Below are 12517 nucleotides of genomic sequence, written 5' to 3'. Positions count from 1 at the left end.
ACTGGTTATGCATTAAATTACTTGGTTTGGGAACGGTTCTCTTTTGCTAAAGCTATTGTTGCTATTGTTTTACAATACATAAATCATACAATATTTTATTAATGCATTACTATCTAACTCCGTTTATTTTGAGTTCATGGTTCATCGATGGTGTACTAGAATAATCATGACAAAAAGGGGATTAAAGGTTAATTACCATTTGCTTTGTAACCTGGCAAATACTCGAATATGAATTCAAAAACAAGCTTTTCTTTGTAAACAATCGGAATGTTACAAGATGACATGAAGAACTGACAAAATGGCTGCTCGAGAGAGATTTGGAGAATTAGCTTATATGTAGTAACTTTCCATACTTTCGAGCAGCCTTTCAAACTGCAGTACCTCGTCTTGTACCGTCCCACTGCTTGCAAACAAAATTTGATATATACGGTATTGGTTCCCTTATTAATCATGTGGCTTCCATTTTCATCCTACGAAAAACAATGGATTGAAGCGTTGTTTGTTTATATTGTTGTATTTTTTGTTAGAAGTGAGCACGCATTGAAACAAAAAGAACGGAATCAATCGGTGCCGTAATCGCTTTTTTTAATAGGATGAATATAGGAGCGTGAGATTACTAATGGCACACATACCCTATTTCTACATTGATACGGGTTTCAAAGCTGGAATGAAGCAGTTGTTTGTGAACCGAGTTCAACATTATACAATTGTAGACTTAATCTAAAACGAAAATTTAGCCTGACCCGCTAAATGTACGATGCTCATAAGATCAGATGTATAAATCAAAACTTCTTCTAAATTCGAAATGATTTCTAGTTTACTGAACCCGTGCCAATACAGCAAACCGCGTGGTTGTTAGCAATTAATTACCAAGTAATTATTCTTTCGCTAGGTGTTACTCATTACCGCCTGGGTGCACACAATGCTATTTTAAGCCGGCACTTCCTAGCGGCGTCACGCTGAGCGAGAAAGATTTTTAAAGTTCATTCTAATTTTGGCTGCAAACAAAACCGATCCCTATCGCTTAATCGGCTTCTCCCAAGATAGCTTAACGACTACATGCTAATTAGTTCACCACACACTGCTGACTGATGCTGCATTGAACCGACTGTTTGGTAGCCAGGGGCGGGGCTCTACAGTGTCAAACCCATAAATTTCGGATAGGAGAATGAGTTTTCCTTTTCTCGCACACAGTAGCACCACCAGTACGTCATTCTTATCCCAAATGAAATTGTGCGCCAGCAACAAACAGATGATGTACGATGAACCAATGACGAACTGGATGCTATGGTATATTCTCGTGATTCGGATGTAGTAGTTCATATTGCAGATGTAGAATTGCAGATTAAAAGAGACATAGTTTACTCAATTTTGGTTGGGTTCTCTTTGCTAGGTTCAAGTGGGAAATGTGGACGAATTTAAAAATAGTTTTTGGTAGTGTTGCTAGATTATACTTCAAAATTCCAATTCCCATTTCGGATTTGAGATTATTACATGATAGGCAAATTTATAAATACAAAATGAGATTTAATGACATGTGTGGTATTGGGACTTTTTCCAAGGATATCTCCAAATAAAAGAATTCTTGATCTAGATGTGAAGGTATATTGTGCAAAACAGATCCCATTGTGATCTACTAGCCTCTGCCCAGCAACTCCTATCCCTACCTCCTCATGGTACCGGCTGGGAACTACAAGCAACCTTGGGAAAGATCGGGTAACCACCGCCGGTGGGAACTTCAGCCGTAGGCTGACAGGGAAGAGGGGGTTTGCTTATGCAAACCTGAGCGTCTGTTCTCCAGCGGCTCACAACAGTGTCTGATCCCCATGTTAGGGGCGGCTGATCAACATCTGAGTGCCAGGGAAGGACTCTAAGCTCAACTGTGCACTATGGTTCTCCGGAAAGTAGGGGGTTGGTGGCAGTCCCTACGAGCCAGCCGTAGAAAAAACATTGTAACGGAAAATCAGCAACAGAATAATACGAACCGAGACCAACGGCAACGACCATAGCAAACAAAAAGGACTTGCGATTGGAAACTCGGTACGTGCAACTGCCGATCTCTCAACATCATTGGGAGCACCCGCATACTCGCCGATCTACTGAAGGACCGCGAGTTCAGCATCGTAGCGCTGCAGTAGGTGTGTTGGACAGGATCCATGATGCGAACGTTTAGAGGTTATCATACCATCTACCAGAGCTGCGGCAACACACGCGAGCTGGGAACAGCTTCATCGTGATGGATGTTATGCAGAGGCGCGTGATCGGTTGGTTGCCGATCGATGAAAGAATGTGCAGGTTGAGCATCAAGGGCCGATTCTTCAACTTCAGCATAATAAACGTGCACAGCCCACACTCCGAAAGCACTGATAATGACAAGGACGCATTTTACGCGCAGCTCAAACGCGACTACGACCGCTGCCCAAGCCACGATGTCAAGATCATTATAGGAGATTTAATCGCTCAGATAGACCGAGAAGAGGAATTCAGACCGACGTTTGGAAAGTTCAGCGCCCACCAGCAGACGAACAAAAACAATTGATTTCGTCACGTCCCAAAACATGGCCATACGTAGCACCTTTTTCCAACACAGCATCCCTTATCGTAACACCTGGAGATCACCACAGCAGGCGGAATCTCAAATCGACCACGTTCTGATTGACGGACGGCACTTCTCCGACATATTATCGACGTCAGGACCTATCGCAAACATCGACTCCGATCACTATCTGGTGATGGTCAAGCTGCGTCCAAAACTTTCCTTCATCAACAATACAGGTATGTTCCGTTTTTGTCACTATTCGTTTTTATCACTATCCGTTTTTGTCACTATCCGATTTCATCAACATTTCATTCCGTTTTTATCAGCACTAAAGTTTTTGTCAAATTTTTTCCCTCGAGCACGAGTTATTTATAGTTTAACAATAATCTTGAGGCAATGCGTCCTTGAATGAATTTGAAGCAACTATCAATAATGATATAGAAGACGTATACGTTACAGTAGCTTTCAACACATTTCAAATTTATATGTAAATTCATGTGTTGGGTAATTCTCGCTGAGACCGGCCCACTATTTACACCTTGTCTTCAAAAATGTTTAAGGTGCCGATTTTCTGAAAGCCCTCGCCTAAAAAGTAAGAAAACTGCTTTCGGTTACTCAAATTGATGGACCCCCCGTTAGTTAGAGCCACAACAATTTTTACAGACCCCTCGATTTCGGTCAAATGGTGGCTCACTAAAACCGTTATAACTCGAAAGTTACACCGCAAACCACCTCGAAACGAAATGTTGTTGAAAAGAGGAGAGATAGAGCTACTATTTACAATAATAAAAAGTTGGGTCGGCCATACTGATTTTGGCCGCCATCTTGGATTTTTATACAAAAACATTTTTTTCACCATGAGGGCAACCACCGATTTTCGAAATTTTTGCATCAATTGAAAGCTGGGACATTTATACATAACATATCAAAAAATTAGAGATGTCTTTTTCTTCTTTTAAAAGTTATTTACAGTTTTGTATATTAAGCCACGTTTTCTCCATACATTTCCATGCGCACCGGCAAAGACATGCAACAGCATCCGAGTTTACGCCTGCATGTATACACAAAGACGCGTGCCACAAAATTTGGCCAAATCGTAGGTTCGTTTCCGTTTTTGACTGTTTCTCAATGATGCGGGCATTGTTTTTATAACTTTTTTAGTGTTTTGAAAAGCTTAAACCTTCAACTTTCCATTAGTGGGTCCAGAATTTTAATTCTTGTTCGTTAACACTGCGAAAAAACGCTGCATTTATGTAAACGGTCGGCACCGGGCCTAGTGCGCAAAAGTGGCATGATTTACGAAACGGCAGATAACTTTTGAAAGAAGAAAAAGACATCTCTAATTTTTTGATATGTTTTGTATAAATGTCCCAGCTTTCAATTGATGCAAAAATTTCGAAAATCGGTGGTTGCCCTCATGGTGAAAAAAATGTTTTTGTATAAAAATCCAAGATGGCGGCCAAAATCAATATGGCCGACCCAACTTTTTATTATGGTTAATAGTAGCTCTATCTCTCCTCTTTTCAACAACATTTCGTTTTGAGGTGGTTTCCGGTGAAACTTTCGAGTTATAACGGTTTTAGTGAGCCACCATTTGACCAAAATCGAGGGGTCTGCAAAAATTTTTGTGGCTAACGGGGGGTCCATCAATTTAAGTAACCAAAAGCATTTTTCTTACTTTTTAGGCGAGGGCTTTCAGAAAATCGGCACCTTAAACATTTTTGAAGACAAGGTGTAAATAGTGGGCCGGTCTCAGCGAGAGTTACCCTGTTGTTTTCTCTCACGCATAATTTTACTCCTTATTTGAAAATTAAACCAATGGTCCAATAGAAAAGTTAAACCGAGCCAATTAAATTGGCTGAAAACCTGACAGGAGATGGCAGGAAGTAACACGTGAATGTCAATATCATCATCAACAATTTTGTCGGGTTTGTAAAATGGCTCAATTATTTTACAAGCGTAAAAAAATAGCTAATCATGATAGATCAATAAGAAATGGGATGTGCATATAAAATCATCAAAGGACTGACTCGTTTTTCCGGCAATAGAAAAAAAACACCCTGGATAAGCGAACTTTTTTTTATTTCATTTGCCTATTATATTAGGGCACCTTAATTGGTATCTCTTCCAGGGATTGCTCCAGGAAGTCCATTTGGGTTTTTCTCCAAGGACTTCCATCTGAAGATCCTTCTTCTCATTTCTTCTTCTTCTTCTTCTTTTTCTTCACGGATCTACGTACCAACTGGAACTAGGCCTGCCTATTCAAGTGTTTTCTGAGAACTTAAACCGTTTAGGGTTTATCTTTGACTGTCCTGTCATTGTCTGAATTTTTACACTACAATCATGATACAAAACTTTTTTAAGTGAAATAAATTTGACGCCATTTATTACACGGTTTTCTTGAAACTACGCTATATGCTGAATTCTTCTCTCCTGGTAGCTTTCTTTCCGACGGCTCAAATTTCTACCAGAGATCTCTCTTATCATCCTTAATACACTGTCCAAATTTTCCCGACTGAAACTGCTACATTCACTAGCCTAACTGGATATTCCTATAGAAATTTGTCCGGAATTTCATCTTTCGATTGCTCCGAAATGCAATCTTGGCTTTCTTCAGTCATTCCTACTAGCGATTCTACCTTGTATTCCTCCAGATTCCTTAATAGGTTTCTTCTGATTAATCGTCAGGAAATAATTCAGGAGCTTCTTTAGGTGAATAAGGAGTTAAGTCTTTCAGATATAAGTTTCTTCAGGAAAGAGGAGTCTAGGATCCTGGAAAACAATCCGGGGATTTCTCCAGCAACTCCTGAAGGGTTCTCAGAAGAACAAGAAACTAAGGACTCTCAAAAAATCCTAAAGAAATCCTATCAATTCTGAGAGTATTCCTTGAGGAACAATTCGATCATTTCTTGAAATAAATTTCTCAAGGTTTCCCATTATGAACTTCTGGAGGATTCTCAGGAATAACTCTCCGGAGATTTCTATACAGAACATTAGGAGGACTCCCTGAAGAAACTTCTTGAGGATTTGAGGAAAAAATTCCTGGAAGATTACTAGACTTAACTTCTGGGAGACGCTGTAAGAAATTGGGGAGAATTATTATTATAGTATCTTTATTAACGAGATTTTCTGCCCAAGGCTGGTTCATTTAGTGATAATGGGGATGAAAGAGGAAAGATATAGAATCCTCTTGGAAAATCTCTTGGAAGTATTCATAATAATAGTTCCAGTAGGTTTAGGTGTTTCTACTGCGCATAAATACCAAAACAAAGTCCTGTAGGAATCCTTCAAATATTTTTTGAATGGAGGACATTCCAGGGAAAAATACTATAGGGGGATTAGGGGCATAATGGACACCCGGAACGAAATAGACACCCCTGTTTTTGCGGAAACCGTTGACTTTTATGTAAAACTTTTAATGCATAAGTGTAAAGGAACAAGTCATTGTTATATTTTTCAGAAGTACCATTTATATTCCTTCAAAAGAACCAAAATATCATTGAAATTGAAGTATGTTTTACATATAGTAGATTTCTTATAATTTCGAAGCAGCAGCAAATAAGGTATTACGAGTGTTTGAGTGTGTCCACCATACAAACAAGTGAATTGTTAGCTTATCTACATGTATACGCAGATTTAGCAATGGATGAAGTATTATATTTTTGATCAGAACTTACTGAAAATAGTAATTTCAATGTTGTAGTCAATTCGGGGCGAAATGAACACTGGCAATTTTAAGTGTAGAATTAGCTATAAGTTAAAATACACATTAATAAAAAACAAAAAAAAAACACTGGCAATTATGAATGGATGTACGCGCGTTGCATACTGTTAGGCGTTTTAGAGAGTTTGAAAAAAATTAGTTCGATTATGCAAACTCGTCTAAGATGGAATATTATATCTGTGGTATTGATCTCCGTAGGCAAATTACTTAACTGGTCGATATTCTCAAAGATACAGCAAAAAATATGCAGGGGTGTCCATTATGCCCCGATGGGTGTCCATTTCGCCCCGTACCTTTCCTGCCAGCCCCAAAAAACACACGGTTTTCAATTCATTATTTCTTCACAATAATGACATTCTAGCAGCTGTAAATGATTGAAATACGTAGGAAACAAGTTAAAGTTGTAAGCCAACTGATAATATGTTAAGTTTTTGTCTGTTACACAGGCCTAACATACTCATTTGCTTAGGGTGTCCATTATGCCCCTAATCCCCCTAAGAAACTCTTTAACCCTTTATAAGGCAGTAGCAACTATATTGCCACCTTATACACATATTTTTTTCTGTTCGTTTAGATAATTTTTACAACTTCTGTTTTTACTGATGGACACATTAGGCCTTTGTGAACACTCATGATTTTTTTGAGCCATAACAAATATGAATGGGCTTTTTTAGAACAAATTGTCTCTCCAAAAACTGCCATTTTTGAGTGCATGAAGGCTTATAAGCTCGAAATTCTGTTATGGTGAGCGAATTGAAAATCTAATGATGGGGAATGAAAGGCCTATGTTCCTTTTACTTGTGGACAAAATTTTAACTTGATTGCTTCATTACTTTTAGAAACTCAGCCTTTTGAAAAAAATGTACTATAATAAATGGGCATGTACTAAAATTGCCATATCGTCCAAAATAATTGACCAACCGAGTTCAAATCCACACAGGTAACTCATGAATATGAGGGCAATAACCTGTCAAAAAATCAGCATGATTGATAAACGCATCACAAAATAACAATATTTTAAACTTTGTTGACAATAAGTTGAAATTTAGACCAATTTTTTTCATACAAAATCGACCATCGAATTTTTTGAAAATAAAAACGTTTTTGTTCATTACACCACATGTACTTTATATTCCAATGTAGAACGAGTGGATTCCGTGCCTGGTTCTCTCGGCCTTATAAAGGGTTAAAGAATCTAAAAAGAACTTCTGATGAAATTCTGAAAAAAAAAGGTTGAAGGAATCCCAGAAAGACATTCTGGAAAAACCCCAGAAAAAACTCCTGGAGAAATATCAGGAACATTTTCCGAGGGGTTTTCAGAGAGTAATCTTGGAAGAATTCCCGTATGAAATTCTGAAGAAACGGCGAAAATCCTTTATTTCAAAAGTAAAATCTTGGTGAATCTCTAAAGCAACTTTTGGATGAATTTCAACAGGATGTCTACGTCAGCGAGTTGTTCCCAACATAATGCATAAGGAAGGTTAATAAATTCCAATTCCTGGGAGAATATTTGAAGGGATCCTCAAAGAAACTCCAGGAGAAATTTAAACAGAGACATCTTGATCCGAGAAGGAATTTCTTAAGAAATCATTCGGGGCAGAACCTCTTTTCTTAAATATTCTTATCTTATTCCAAAGGACAAACAAGTGGCATGTAGTACAAGGTAACCTAGAAAAATTCAGGAGGACCTTCTTGGGGAATCCAATATTTTGGAGAAGTTGCAAGTGATTACTTAGAAAATAATCCTGGAGATTTCCTAAAAGTATCCTAGATGAAACTTTTACAGGAACCTGTGAAGATGATAATGGTGGAGAAATGCCTTCCGGAAGAAAGTAAACATATCCATTCTTGTTAGGATATCGAAATTATATTCCTGGGAGCATGTCATATTTCAAAACTTCGATCCAGGTACTGGAACTATAATATGTGTCATTCTTGCGTTCAATGAAGATGAATTTTCAAAAATGTTGTGAAAACCACTTGTTGGCATCACGGTCAGAAAACTGTAATTTTAACTGTACAACCAAGATGTACTAAAAGATATCAAAAAACAATTAAATTTCATAGTAAACTGCATATTTTTACTTTTGGAATGTATTCCACAGTAAAAATTTCAATTCGTATTAAAATGTTGCAAGAAATTTTGTCAAAGAAAATTATTCCGTTTTTATCACTATTCCGTTTTTGTCAACTGAAAATCGCGGACCGTGTTGATAAAAACGGAACATACCTGTATACGGTACCGGCGACCGCAACAGTACAACCTAGAGCGACTAAAACAACCGAATGTCGCATCAGCATACGCGCAGAATCTCGAAGCCGCGTTGCCAGACGAGGGCGAGCTCGATGAGGCCCCTGGAGTACAGTGAAAGCAGCCATCAACGACGCAGCCGAGAGCACCATCGGGTACGTGGAACGGAATCGACGGAACGAATGATTCGACGAAGAGTGCAGAACGATTTTGGAAGAGAAGAACGCAGTGCAGGCGGTAATTCTACAGCAAGGGACCCGACAGAACGTGGTACGTTGCAAACAGAAGCGGAAACTGGAGATCCACCTCTTTCGAGAGAAAAAACGCCGCCTGGAAAAAGCGGAGTGCGAAGAAATGGAACTGCTGTGCCGCTGAAACTCACCAAGATGGGCCCAGAAAAGTTGTCCACCTGTCTGTACCGGCTGATAGTCAGAATCTGGGAAACCGAACAACTACCGGAGGAGTGGAAGGAAGAGGTAATCTGCCCCATTCACAAAATAGGCGACCATTTGCAATGTGAGAACTTCAGGGCGATCACCATTGTGAATGCTGCCTACAAAGTGCTATCCCAGATCATCTTCCGTCGTTTGTCACCTAAAACAAATGAGTGCGTGGGAAGTTATCAAGTTGGCTTCATCGACGGCCGGTCGACAACGGACCGGATCTTCACCGTACGGCAAATCCTCCAGAAATGCCGTGAATACCAGGCCCCATCGCATCATTTGTTCATTGGCTTCGAAGCGGTATACGACAGTATCGACCGCGCAGAGCTATGAAAAATCATGGACGAAAATTGATTTCCTGGGAAGCTGACTAGACTAGGGTTCGTTCAAATATTACGTAACGCTGATGGGGGAGGGAGGGGGTCTAGCACTGTGTTACGCTTCATACAAAATTTCAAAATTTCCCATACAAAAGTTGTTACGTGGGGGAGGGAGGGGGTCAAAAATTGTCGAATTTTGCGTTACGTAATATTTGAATGAACCCCTAGCAACGATGGACAATGTGCGAAGCTGCGTATGGGTTTCGGAGGAACTATCCAGTTCATTCGAATCTCGCCCGGGACTGCAAGCTGGTGATGGAATATTTTGCCTACTCTTTCAACATCGCTCTGGAAGGTGTGATACGACAAGCCGGACTCAACAGCCGGGGAACGATTTTCACAAAATCCGGTCAATTTGTGTGGTTTGCGGACGACATGGACATTATCGCCAGAACATTTGGAATGGTGGCAGAGCTGTAACAAGCCTGAAACGCGAAGCGGCAAAGGTCAGACTGGTGATGAATGCCTCAAAAACAAAGTACATGCTGGTAGGCGGAACCGAACACGACCGGATCCGTCTGGGTAGCGATGTTACGATAGACGGGGATACCTTCGAGGTTCTTGAGGAATTCGTCTACCTCGGATCCTTATTGACGGCTGACAACAACGTGAGTCGTGAAATTCGAAGGCGCATCATCAGCGTCGGGCTACTACGGGCTCCAAAATAAACTGCGGTCTAAAAAGATTCACCACGCACCAAATGCACCGTGTACAAAACGCTAATAAGACCGGTGGTCCTCTACGGACACGAGACATGGGCCATGCTCGAGGAGGACCTGCAAGCACTCGGAGTTTTCGAGCGACGCGTGCTAAGGACGATCTTCGGCGGTGTGCAGGAGAATGGTGTGTGGCGGAGAAGGATGAACCACGAGCACGCTACACTTTATGGCGAACCAAGCATCCAGAAGGTGCCCAAAGCTGGAAGGATACGGTGGGCAAGAATGTTGCAATGCCGGACAACAACCCTGCAAAGTTGATGCTCGTGAACGATCCGGTTGGCACAAGAAGGCGTGGAGAGCAGAGAACACGATGGGCGGATCAGGTCGAGCGTGACTTGGCATCGGGCGTGGATGGAGAAGGGCAGCCACGAACCGTGTATTATGGAGAAATATTGTTGACTCAGTTTTATCTTGAATTTGATGTAATACTCAATAAATGAACGAAATGAGTAGATGAGGAAAGGGCCGAACAATCATTGCACGCCTTTTATGAGTATTTCAATTTATTGATGCAAACTTAGTCCGTCATCAGACAGAAGAGAGTCCGCTTTCCCTATAACTAGTGAGAGATTATACAGTAGCGTGGTTCAAAAAATCGTTTTTACTCCACACCGCTCATTCGATTCCTTACCAGATATTATGCCTTCTCCCAAAATTTGAGCTCATTTGGTTGAAAATTGAGAGTGCACAAGCCCTTCAAAGTTTGTATGGGAATTACTATGGGAAAACGATGTTTTTCATTCAATCGACCGTAACACTTCCCCAAGTTACCTAGAGAGTTAGTTGGCCCTTGATACTCCTAGGCTACTCTATCAGCTACAACTTTGCCGAAGATCGCATTTGGTTAGGAATCCAATAAGCGGTGTGGAGCAAAAACGATTTTTTGAACCACGCTATTATACAGGGTGTTAGGTTCATGAATATAAACTTTTTAAAGGGTGATAGAGGACCATAAACAATAAAAAAATGTTTTACGCATATGGTCAAATCTCAGCCGTTACGTAGTAATTGAACTTTCCATGTTTTTGATTCTATTGCCTAAGCTGGCTATAACTTTAAAATGGTCGCATTTACCACAGTTTTTTACCCTTATTCGAAAGATTATTGAATTTTCTATCAAATGGCATCTTTAAATCTAGTGGTTTAGTAAAACAACTAAGTTTTCTAGAGCAAAATAGCTCAAAAGTAGAGTGTTTTAATTTGTTTTTGTCAATTATCTTTGAAAAACGCGTAATAAGTAAGTTAAAATTATTTCTTGGGCAAAGTTGTGGCCCCTGTTCCACTCTACAATTCGTTCTTTGGCACCACTTCTTGCTCTTATCGTTTTCTTGAAATTTCGATTTAAATGCGCGGCACTGTGCGCAAAAAAGTGCTTACCTTGACAGTTAATCTGACAATATGGTCTGAAATGCGATGTTTAAATCGAAATTGCAAGAAAACAATAAGAGATAGAAGTTTGATGTCATAGAACAAATTGTAGAGTGGAACAAGGGGCCACACCTTTTCCTAAGAAATAATTTATAAGTATTACGCATTTTTTTTCAAAAATAATTGACAAAAACAAATTTAACACATTTCTCTTAAGCTATTTGCTCTAGAAAACTTAGTTATTTATCTAAAATAATCGATTCAACGATTTCATTTGATGGAAAATTCGATAATCTTTCAAATAAGGGTAAAAAACTGTGATAAGTTTGACCATTTTCTATTTACCAGTTAAATTAATTATAGTCAAAAACATGGAAAGTTCAAAAACTACGCAACGGTTGAGATTTGATCATATGTGTAGAGCAATTTTTGTCATTTATGGTTCTCTGTCACCCTTTAAAAAGTTTGCACTCAGGAACCTAACACCCTGTGCAAATAATGGGACATACGCTCAGGAGGAACGGGAGAAGCAAAAATTCGCAATGGTTGTTACACCTTTTTCAAATGTTAGACTAGAATTGTTTCGAGATTTTTTCAGAAGTTCAATACGGGATTTCTTCAGTAATCCATTCAAAGATAACCCCCATAAATTCCCATGGATTTATTTAGATATTTTACTCACTCACAATTTCTATTAACGATAGAGAAAATCTTGCACGGATCGCTTAAAAAATCCCCCAAGTTTTTTTTTCAGAAATCTCTTAGTGATTCCTTCCAAAATTCTTTGAGTCCAAAAATGACTCGAACGGCTTATTTAGAAAACCATCAATGGATATCTTAACCCTCTAATACCCAACCCCGCCTTTAGACGGGGTATAGTTTGAGCATTTTTGTAATTTTTGTTTTGTGGAAAATCAAATTTTTTATATTTTTGGCTGATATTTAGAACTGTTCTGTATATCTGAAAATGGTTTTTGGTGTATTTTAAAGCGTATTTACATTTTTTGAAAATCATTGAAAAAATGATGTTTTAGTCATCTTTTAGAAGTCATTGTTTATTTTGTATTGAATCGCTACAATAAACATATTTTAT

Source organism: Aedes albopictus, chromosome 3 (genome assembly GCF_035046485.1).
Source record: "Aedes albopictus strain Foshan chromosome 3, AalbF5, whole genome shotgun sequence".
Taxonomy (NCBI): domain Eukaryota; kingdom Metazoa; phylum Arthropoda; class Insecta; order Diptera; family Culicidae; genus Aedes; species Aedes albopictus.
This window is presented reverse-complemented; position numbering follows the sequence as displayed.